The 12347-nt window shown below is 33.6% G+C and overlaps 1 pseudogene; it reads right to left on the reverse strand.

The window, feature by feature from the left end:
• Positions 1–2605: 2605 nt before the first annotated feature.
• LOC106145269 (heterogeneous nuclear ribonucleoprotein A1-like) lies at positions 2606–3154 on the reverse strand (annotated as a pseudogene).
• Between the last annotated feature and the right edge of the window lie 9193 nt (positions 3155–12347).

Raw genomic sequence — 12347 nt, forward strand, 5'->3', positions numbered from 1 at the left:
TTTGAAGTAGTTTTAGGTTTACATAAGAATTGCAAAGCACAGAGGGCTACTGCCTACCCCTTATCCATTTTTCCTCTACATTTTAACATATTGAATAACTATGGAGTTTTTATAAATATGTAATAAACATTAATAAAATATTATTATTTGAACCTATTAATTAGTTTGGTTAGCTGTATCTCCTTCGTCTCCTCCCATTTTTGACAGCTCCTCAGTTTTTCTTAGTCTTCAATGACATTGATACTTTTGAAGAATAATGGTCATATATTTTGGAGACACCTCCCGACATGGGATTGCTTGATTTTTTTTTCTCAAGACTGGACTGGGGTGATATGCTTTCAGTAAGAATGTCAGAGATTAGAGTTTCTATTTCCATTATTATTTGAATGATTTTCATTTGCAATTCTTTAGTGGAGGAAGATCTGTCACTTTTCCTTAACTTAAAATTCATGCTATCACTTACTTTTGTCCATGTAGACTTTATTTATTCCAATATAAACTCATATATACTTATTATTTATTGCTCTCTGTATTATAATCCAGTTGTCTTACTACTTATTTTATAGATCAAATTTTTCCAGTTTTTGTCTAGAATCTCATTTCAGGCTGGCTCCCTTCTCCTTTGGCATTGATCTTTTTTTTAAAAAAAAAAAATATCTTTTTCTCTCTCTTTAACCACAGTCTTTCTTATTTTTGGCTCCAGTCTCATCTTGCATTTTCTCTGCCCTTGCACTAGAATCAATCATTTCTCCAATGAGCTGACACATTTGACTGTGGAGGAATTGTAATGAGAGCTGCTGTGTAGATGTGTTAGATAGTGTGAAGAAAGCATAGCTGTACATTCAAATAAAAACAAGCAAATTTGAAATAACTGGCAGTGTTACTTCTGGAGAAAATGAGAAGAAATCAGTAGAGAAAATGATAGAAAATCAGTTTTCTCTCTCCCTTCACTTTCTCCTCCTTGTCTTTCTTCTCCTTGATTTCTACTTTAACTCCTCCACTACAGTCCGATGCGATATTCTATGTGATTTTTATCTTTGCACAGCTGTTGAGACTTGCTTTATTATCCAGTCTAAGGTCAATTTTACGTTTGACAAGAATATATATTCTATGGTTTCAGAGAATAGTGTTTTTTATATATCATCTGGTCTGATTTTTACTTCATTCAAAGTGATCTTGAAATTATTATTTCATTGGACTGCTTGATAAAAAAGACATGAAAATCCTAAAAATTTCTTATCTTTATATTTAATTTTATTGATTATTTTTTACTATATTGTGAAGCTTGTTATCAGGTGCACACAGAATTTAGACGGGACACTGGGGCCATGCCCTTTAGGTCTATATTTTGTCTATGGTGAGGTGAGCTGGCTCTCTCTCTGCTTCCTGGTGCAATGTCCCAAGCTGCTTTTATCTACCATTTCTGTCAGCCATGATGTTCTTCCTCAACTTTGGCCCAGAGCATTGGAGTTGGACACTAATGGTGTGAGACCTCTGAAATTATGAGTGCCAAATATAAATTTCTCCTCTTCCAATCATTCTTTTCATGTCTTTTGGTCACAGCAGTGAAAAAAACTGCCTCAAACAATCCTAATAATATTTTTTATTCATATGTTTTTCCTTTGATGTTAGTATATGATTTTTGTATAGTGTCTCCAGCATGTGTGTATGTTTGTATTTTTCTCTTATTGATATTTCTATTCTTTAGTTCCATCATATCTATATCCTTAAAATTGTAGGTACTTCTTTGAAGCAGTATACATACACATACTTACGCACACAAAGTCTATCTAAATAAAGAAATACATAGATACCTGACATTATTTGTTTTTTTATATAATATGAGGACTGATATTCTAATACACTGCCTTCATACTTATTTTTCTTCCACTTATACTACATATTTTTTATTATTTGGGGATAATAGTGTATAGGTTATAATTCTTTTTTTTTTCCAAGAGCATTAAATCATTTATTGATTACATGATAATGGATGATATACAAGCTTCATTTCCATCTATTACATATCTGGTACCATTATTTAATTTAGATATTGCATAAAATGTGCCAACAATCATTTTTAAATTTATAAACCAAATAATTCCACGACTGTTTCTATGACCCTTTCAATGGTGAATTTCAGAAGGTCACAACTAAACCAAGGTTTCTGAACTTGGCATCATCCTAAAAGAACTCTAACTTCACACTGTTGGGGAAGTTTTACCAAGATGGCTTCAGAGAAGACTAACTTTACACAGCAAATTTTTAAAAAGACACATTTATTCAGTATCATGATCAGACTATTACATTTAGCAATCAACAGCAAAAAAATAAAAAAGTCTACATTAAAACCCTCTGTTGGAATGTTTTACACTTTCCACAGAACAGAAACTAAAATAACCTGTTATACAAATAGTCACAAATACAGTCCTCAAGTTTTTTTTTTTCCCCATACATGTGAGTATTGTCTAAATCATGACTTCTTTGTAGCAGTGAGGCTTTGCCACCCCTATGCTTGGCTGAGTTCACAAATTTGTTGTAACCTGTAGCTTCCCTGTCACTTCTTTGGCTCTCCTCTCCTGCTAAGCTTAGTTTCCTGGCAGTACTAAAACCTTCTACCACTGCCATAGCTACTGCTGCTTTTGGAACCACCATAGCACTTTGGTTTTGTGGTTTGGCAAAGTATTGGCCTCCACCATCATGAGGTCCAAAGCTTCTGCCTCCAAAGTTTCCACCCTTCATGGGTCCAAAATTTGATGACTGATAGTTGTAATTTCCAAATCTTTGTAGCTTCCACCACCTCCAAAATTGCTTCCATCATTATCAAATCCACTGTAGCCATCTCTAATGCCACCATATCCACCACCACCACAGCTTCCATCAGAGGTACCACAACCACTGAAGTTTCCCCAATGACCAAATTTGCCATTTCCATCAAAACCACCTCCATGACCACCAACAAAGTATCCAGAACCACCTTGACCATGTTGGCGAAATGAAGCACTAGACATTGCTTTGACAGGGCTTTCCTCACTTCACAGTTGTGGCCATTCACAGTCTGGTTTATCTGAATGACAATCTTATCCACAGAGTCATGGTCATCAAAAGTTACAAAAATAAAGCCCCTTTTCTTTCCACTGCTTCCATCAGTCATGATTTCAATAACTTCAATTTTCCCATATTGTTCAAAATAATCTTATAGGTGATGTTCTTCAGTATCTTCTTTAATGGCACCAACAAAGATCTTTTTCACAGTTAAGTGGACCCCTGGTTTTTGAAATTTTCTTTGAGACAGCTCTCTTTGGTTCCACAACTCTCTCATCCACCTTGTGTGGTCTTGCATTCATGGCTGCATCCACTTCCTCCACAATGAATAAGTGACAAACCCAAATCCCCTGGAACTTTTGGTGTTTGGATCGCTCACAATCACACAGTCCATGAGTGTTCATTCCTCATTGCTACAAATGGCTTCTCAGACTCTCATTAGTTGTTTCAAAGCTCAGCCCTCTGATGATGAATAGCTCCCTCAGCTGTTTGAGCTCCTTAGGGGACTCTGATTTACACTTGATGGCAGCAGGAAGAGAGACTTGACCAATGCTTTCTCAGCAGCATCCACGGGCAGAAAGGAGTAAGCTAACGAATGTATCTATATAGGTTGTAATTCTAATGTTCACTTGCTAGTATACTGATTACTGTTGTGTTTTCCACTTTCATTTCTTTTAATTAGTTCCAGCATTTCTGACCTTCCATCTGGGAATTTCATGTGCCATTTTCAGCCTTACATTATTTTATTTTGAAGAAAAATTGACAGTCTAATTCCTGATCTTTTAAAGGTAATCTATCTTTGTAATATTTTCTTTTTTTTTTCTACACTTACCCCTTTTTCATCTTTACGATTTTTTAAGTAGATATAGTTTTATTTTAATTTAACCAGCCTGGGAGGATTTTTTTTAATTGGTTCTTTTTAGTTCTACGAAACATTAAGATTCATCTTGACATAACTATAAAAGTATGGAATATAATTTGTTCTAATTAAGTCCCCAGTACTTCTTCTTTCTCTCTCATTCTCCCTGTTTCCTTCCCTATACTCTACTGGTCTTTCTGTTATTTATTTATAGCTTTTTAAAATTAGTATCTTGTGGATGTACATGATGGTGAGATTCTCTGTGGTATATTCAAGTCTGTACACAGGAACGTTAAGTCAAATTCATTTCACTTTCTTTCCCTATCCCATCCCTTCTTCCTTTTTCCTTCATTTACCTTTGTCTAATTCATTGACCTTTATTCTATTTTTATACCCGCTTATTTTATTTCTGTTTGGTTTGGTTTGGTTTTGTACCAGGGGTTGAACCTAAGAAGTGCATAACCACTGAGTGATAACCCTGGCCCTTTATTTTCTATTTATTTTGAGACAGAGTCTCACTAGATTGCTCTCAGTCTTGTTATGTTGCTGAGGCTGGCATTAAATATGTGATCCTCTGCCTCAGTGACCTGAGTTGCTGGAATTCTAGGCATGTGCCACCATGCCTGGCTCCCTCTTTATTTTGGATTGGCTTCTGCATATTACAGAACGCATTTGGACTTTGAATTTTTGAGACTGGCTTATTTCACTTAGCATGATAGTCTTCTGTTCCATCTATTTACCAGCAAATACCATAATGCCATTTTTCTTTATGCTATAATCATTGATGTGGCTGCATTTCTGTAGTATGCTTATTTAAAATCATTTGGATACATACCAAGGAGTGGGATAGATGGGTCATATTATGGTTCCATTCCTAGGTTTTGAGGACTCTCCATAATGCTTTGCAGAGTGGTTACACTAATCTGCAGTTCCACAAAGAATGTATGGGAGTACTGTTTTCCTTGTATCCTAAAAAATAATAATAATAATTTTACTACAGATCTATAGTAACAAAAGAAGCATGGTACTGGCACGAAAACAGGCATGAAGACCAATGGAATAGAATAAAAGAGACAAACCCTCATAAATACAGTTATCTGACACTTGACAAAGGTACCCAAAACACAAGTCAAAAAAAGATAGCCTTTTAATAAACAGTGCTGGAAAAACTGGAAGGGAATATATGTGTAATAGAATGGAACTTAACTTCTATCTCTCATCCTGCACAAAAGTCATCTCACAGTGTATCAAAGAGCTAGGAATTAGATCAGAACCCCTGCAACTTCTAAAACTATAATGTAGGCCCAATGCTCCAACATGTCAGCACAGGAACTGACTTCCGTAACAACCGGGGGGTTTCTAGTAATCCATGTGTTATAGTTTGGATATAAGGTGTTCCCCCAAATCTCCTGCATTAATTCAAGAGGTGAAATGATTATATTATGAAAGCTGTATCCTAATAAGTCCATTTCAGTTTATATGGACTAACTGGGTGGTACCTATAGGGATGTGGGGTTTGGTGGAAGATGGGTCATTGGGGGTTGCCCTGGAATGGTTAATCTCCTTATGGCCCTTTTCTTCTGCTCTCTCTTTCTTCTTTCTTCTCTCTTCTCTCTTCCCTCTCCTATCTCTCTTTCTCCTTCCCAGACACCATGAGCTGAATAGCTTTCTTCCATGTCCTCTTGCCATGATGTTCTGCCTCACATGAGGCACAGGACAATGGAGTTGGCCAGCTATGGACTGAAAACTCTCAAGCCTTGGGCCTGAAATAAACTTTTCCTCCTCTAAGTTGTTCTTTTGAAGTATTTAGTTCACAGTGACACAGAGCTGACTAACACAACATGCCTGTGGACTTTGTGCCCAATCTCCTTCCCCTTCAGGAACATCAATTACTTGCATATTAGATTTTCACACTGGTACTCTGTCTTTCTGATGCTTTTCTGTTTTCTCCCTAGTCTTAATCTTCATTTGCTTCATTCAGAATATATTTTCTAACTTGTCTACCAGTTTTCAATTATCTATTTTGTTTGTTTTTTTCTAGTCTGTTATTAAAATTCCCCATTCTAGTTCTTAATTCAGGTATTCTATATTTTTGTTTCCAAATTGCCATTTAGTCACTGTGTATATTTTTATTTTTAAGCTCTTGGCCTAAGTTCTCAATATTATCTTCCATTTCCTCAATGCATTAAGGATAGTTATTCCAGGTCATGTCTGATGACACTTTTAGCTGGATTCCCTGTGACATTGTTCTAATTTTGTTATTCCTGTTTAAATATAGTATTTTCTCCTTCAATTTCTTGTTATGTATTATTTTTGCTGGACAATGGTTATTAAAATGTTACAAATAATTACAACCTCAGATGATGTTATACTCTTCATAGGGGATTTTAACTTTCCTCTTCAGTGCTGTCTGGAAAATCTGGCAAAGTGAAATCATCTTAGTTCAATTAGAAACTAAAATATTTAGACCTTTCCTCCCTGATTTTTTTTTCTGTTGCACTAAAATACACACAACATAAAATTCACCATGTAGGCTACTTTTGTATCTATATGTTACTGTTATCAAGTACTTTCACATTGCTCTCTACCTATCACTAACATTCATTTTCATAGTTCTTCTCAACTTAAAAAACTGAAATTATAGACTCAATACGCAGCAACTCATCATTTCACCATTGTACTTTCTGGTTTAATTAGGGCAACTACTTTAGATAGCTCATACAATTGTAATCATATAGTATTTTTCTTTTTTGACTAGTTCATTTCATTTAGCATATTGTTTATAAGGTTCTCACATATTGTAGCACATGTTATAATTTCCTTGAGATTTTCCTTTTTGTTTTAACTTTTATCTATGTAAGAGTGGACCAAGTTCATTTGGGGACCATAGGTATGAGAGGGATTTTCAGATCTCTCAAAGACAAGCCCTGAACTCTAGGCTGTCTTCTTATCTCAACAAGTTTGCCAAAAATTCTGATGTACCTCTCAGTTTCTCAGCATTCTCTCTTCAAATCAACATATGCATGGCTGGAATGTCTAAATAATCATGCAAAAAATTATCTTTTTTGACATTTTGCATGTTTTTAAACTCATTTGAAATCTCATTTCTCATTTCATTTGAAAGACTGAATCATTTAGGTTATTATTACCATAAGTAAATCTAACAATGCATCATAAGTAACATTTGTTTCTATGAGGTGGTAAAGCAATGTGCTGGCCTTTTCCTTCAAGGTGACATCTTGAAACCACTGTTATCACTAGTTTCCAAATTGTTATATGCAAATTACAGTATGTTCATTATTTAATGTAATGGGTAAATGTGCATTCATCCCTAGACAATTGGAACACTGGAAATTTTCATATTTTTAAAGATTTTTAGAAAGAGAAATAAACTAATATGCTCATATCTCAAAAGCAATACTACTGATTGCTATATTTTTACTTTTCTAATGGTTTTCTGATGTTGTAAAACTGCTGTGTTGCTTTTCCTGCCTTGTTTACAAAAATGCCAGACTAGATCATTGATTTGCAGTCTGTTTTTAAGCAAGTTCTTTCATTCTCTTACCTTCTGTTAGCAGCTACAGCAACAGTGTATACAGGAGAGGAGATTCATCACACTCTTTTCTAATTCATAGGCTGACTCTAAAGCAACCAGGATTTAGATTACTTCCTACTTTGGCAAAACTTGGTTAAGCTTTCAATGTCCAAAGGGAAATTCAGACTAGACATCTATTATTTAAGAACTTAATGGTAATGTTCAACATTATTTTTTAAATACTTTAATTATTTACTCAGTTTGCGAATAATACATTTGAGAAAATTTCAAACCTTCAAAAGAAATAGCATCAACTATAGTGAAACAAACATTTCTTCTCAATCTAGTCCAAGTTGTATTTCAGTTATTAAGCATTCCGAATACCAAATTTCTCTTCTTGGCTCTATTAATATGGAAAGGCACCAAAATGAGTTAATATTGGCAATTTTATGTCTAAAATTTAGGCTTCAGTATCATCTAAATGAAAGGTTAAGAATTCACTCATTCATGTCTGTTTTCTTGTATTTAAAAAGTTTGAGAAGGCATTCTGAATCTTTTTTTCTTCTAGTCAAATAGAATTGTAACCAGGCAAACTCTAAGATTATTGGTATATATGTTTAAACTGTAATAACAAAAACTAACTTTCAGTATTAAAGTGGCAAAGCTTAAAATATTTTAGAATATACAAAAGTAAGAACTAATGTATATTATGTGACAATATTTGTAAACTCAAAATATGCATTCGCTTATATTCTCAAATATGGAAAAACAAATGTAGATCCTCTCTATAGAAAATGGACTCTTCACCAGGCATGGTGGTACACACCTGCAATTCCAGTGACTTTAGAAGCCGAGGCAGGGGGTTCACAAATTCAAGACCAACCTTAGCAATTTAGCCAGGCACTAAGTAACTGCTTCACAATGAAAACAAACAAACAAACAAATAAACAGAAAAGAAAGAAAGGGAATGTAGCTCACTGGTAAAGTGCCCCTGGGTTCAATCCTCAGTACCAGTTAATTAATTAAAAAGAAAATGTTTCAGTATAAAACATGCAATTAAAATATATAAAAATTGGAGAACTAACAAGACTATTTCTCTTTTTTTTTTTTTTGAGCAATTATTCATTACTACATGGCATTTCCTTTTCAAAAGCATATCTTGAAACTTTCTCTTCCATCCATATGTACTGGCAACACCTGAGTTTTATTACAGTCATTTCTCAACTAGATTACTTCAAAAGATTTCCAAATCTTCTCTGATTCTTCACTTGTATTATTTTCCAGTCTACAAATAGACATCTGAGTGATCGTTATAAATACAAACCCATTTTCCAATTCTAATATGTTTCATGTTCATACTTCCACACATCTGTTTGCATATTCACTACCTTGCAGTGAATAAAACCAATGGTCATGTTCATTGTTTTTAAAATTCCAGAGGAGAATTACAAGCATTCATGCAAAAGGAAAGCATGTAACCCACAGTGGGAAAAAGTTTATGAAGAGAATTTTGATTGGGTAAAGAAAATTGAAATTGGAGCATATTCTTACAGGGAAAACACAATTAAATTAAATGACTGCTAGAGTACCTGCACCTGATAGTCTAAGCTTTTACAGTGTAATATTTTTTTGGTGAATTCATTATGGAGTTTTGGAATTTATGATGAAGAAAATAAAGAAATGATGAGAGGAGACTTGTATTTAAGTTAATCAAATACTAATAAAAACCAGTCAACAATTATTTAGTTTTTGTTCTGTTACCAGGATTTGCTCTAACTGTTCTATGTGAATCGATTCATCGAATTCTCTCATCATTCCCAGGGAGTGGACTTCTACTGATGTGCAGTCTCTCTGCTTCTATTCCATTTTATATTATGTGCTTTCATGCTGGTCCTGGAAGGTGGCACACTGTATTTACCATATTCCTTGCCTGTTGACTTTTTGAAGGGTTCTGCCAATTGAAAATTCTTTTGTTCCTCAAATCCTAGGGAGATAAATGTTTCCTGAGGTTATTATTCCTGGGTTACTTGAGTATTCAATATTACTTTCTGATTTTTCAGACTTCCACTAACTGTATGACCAATTTTCTGTGTTGTTTCCAATGTTTGAAACAACTCAATTGGTTTCTGCCCATTGTAGCCTGAATGATGTAATTCTATTCTCAATTCCATTTTACTGATGAGAATGCTCAAGCACAAATGGGTTAAATGACTTTCACAGGATCAGATAACTAACTTATAAGTAGAAGAGTAAAAATTAGAACCCAAGTAGTCTGACTTAAGTGTTTTTTTGCACAACTCTGAAATTTACTGCATCTTTATAGCTTATATAACCATATAGAGAAACTCTAAGAATGAAGAGTACTGTATATAAAATTATACGTATGCATAATTAGTCTTTCTCATCTACAATAATTTAAAAATCTTTTTAAGACTAGGAAAAACAGAAATAATACACATGTTGGAGAAAAGATTCAGGTTCCAAAACAGAATTCACTCTTGGAATCACACGACCATAAAAAGTAAAGTATGACATGTTCAGGCATAAAAAAGGGACTATATGAGAGAGAAAATGCAAACTAAATGAAACCTAATGATATTTTTGCATTATTTTATAAAGAAAGATGACTATATGATTAGGAAAAACAATTGATATCTGAGGTAGAAATATTTCCAAATCTTGGTTTTTAATTTAGTGTTTGATTTTCCATGTTGCTAAATTTTTCAATTCGTTAGATTTGTAATAGGTAACGTGATGGTAATGTTTTTGATGTGATTTCATGAAAACTATGTCATAGAAATAACATTACTGCTGAAAGAAGACAAGGCTCTATACTATGTATGTTCTCAAGGAGGAAAATATTAATACTGAGACAGCATTTATGGGGTGGCTGCAGAGAAAGTCAGATTTTTACATTTTTCTCTACCGTGCATTGTTCTGGTGAACAATGAAAATTTTCGACGATTATGAACTTTAGTAATTGTTCAATTGGATTCATAATTCTCATATTTTAAAGCAACTCCTTTTGGAAGAAAAATACAAACACACTTTTAGTTATTTTCAAACAAACACATTTTATTGTGGAAAGTCAGATAACATATTTTAGATATATATTGCTTTTCCCATGCATACCTGACCTATTTTAAATAAAAAAGTCTTCTCAAATTTTGCTTTTTTCTATCATCACTTTTAGAGACTTAAGGATAGGTAGAGAAATTGTGTCAGCGCTGGCACTAGCAGGAGCCCAGTGTGCAGCCACCAGACTCCTGCAGATCAGTGAGAGCTCCACAGATACCCATTTTGCTACCCTGAATCCCAGTGTGCTGGCAGCAGAAACTTCTTTGGGATTTGTTGGTTTCTGGTCTGTTTCCTCTCTGCATCAGGAGCTTCCTTGAAACAAAATAGGTTCATCAGTAACTCTGTATTATCAAACTTTATATAGGTCTTAGAAACTTGAGTGGTGGTATATTCTGGATGAATAAACAAATGAACTTTCAGGTAAAATTTTCCACTTAGATGGTGAGCAGAAAGCTCCTAGATAAACAAAAACAGAAACAAGAACACTTCTACAAGGAAAGAATTAATGAATTTTGTGACCTTTTTTAGAATTATGTATCCATTTTGCCCTGTATACAGGGTCCAGGCTACAGTTGCTACTCCATCCCCACAGAATCCATAGCCTCAGATAATGACTTTATCTCTAAATTGTTTTTTCTTCTTCAGGTTTCATGATTACTCCAAATAAGATTACATGTCCAGTGGCCCTTAAAATAAACTATATAAAAAGCAGGTAACTATAAAATGTATCTTCATGTTAAAGTATTTGAGGATATGACTGAGAGTTTTCACAAAGAACCAATTAGAAGCAGAGATTACAACTTTTAATATGACAAACTGTTTCCAAGTCTAGCATGCTACATGTCATTTTAATTACATAACTTTAGTCAAATAATTTTTGTCTGTATGCCATTATTACATTATTTATGTGAAAACATGACTTCATAGATGATGTTTTCATGTTGTATATGCTTTACAGAAGTTAACAAAAGAACTATAAATACACATATGAATAATCATATTGTACTATAAATAATCAACAGATAGACACATATCAGTAAGATTTAAAACATCAAGGTAAGATAGCATATTTTAGAGAAATTCTATGCATAAATTATAATAATATTCCTCTCAATTAGTTAGAATGTAAAATCAAAAAATGCTCCATTAGGTTAACTAGAAAATTATAAAAAAATCTAAATCCTTTATTGCCATGAAAATTAGACTAAAATGCCTTAAAATTGAAGGTGAGCTTATGTTATTCACAACAATAATTTTAAACATGTCTGAGGAAGCTTCTATTTTAGAAAGTAAATCTAAAATTTTAGCAAATCTGGTAACTTTTTACATAATGATCAAATTAATTCAATTATAGTGTTAATTGCCACTACAACTACTGTCTCAAGGGAGTTTCCTATGAGTTGTAAATAAGCTTCAGCTTGCTATTCACTAGAAAAAAAGTTTTTAATCATAGTATTATCAAAGTACTAAATTAATATAACAAGTTTTCTTGGCTGATAAAATTTTGCACTGATCTAGAATAAATGGAAGTATGAAGTTACATTAGAAACAAACTATTCTAAGTAACTCATTCTTTAAGGAATAAAGGAAGAAGGAGGAAGTTATATTATAGATCATACAGTCAGGTACTGACAAAACCAGGATTAGCTCATAAGTCTCTTTACCCTTCATCCAGTTGCTGGAAAACAAATTGCTACCAGTGAGATATGGTTATTACGCATGGCCAGAGCCATAGAAACATAAAAATTAAATTGGAAATCAAAATAACAGTCACTTTTCAGTGAATTTCTTGTTTGATTCTTCAGAATCTGATCCCAAACAATCTTCACC

This window comes from Ictidomys tridecemlineatus, chromosome 2 (genome assembly GCF_052094955.1).
Source record: "Ictidomys tridecemlineatus isolate mIctTri1 chromosome 2, mIctTri1.hap1, whole genome shotgun sequence".
Lineage (NCBI taxonomy): Eukaryota > Metazoa > Chordata > Mammalia > Rodentia > Sciuridae > Ictidomys > Ictidomys tridecemlineatus.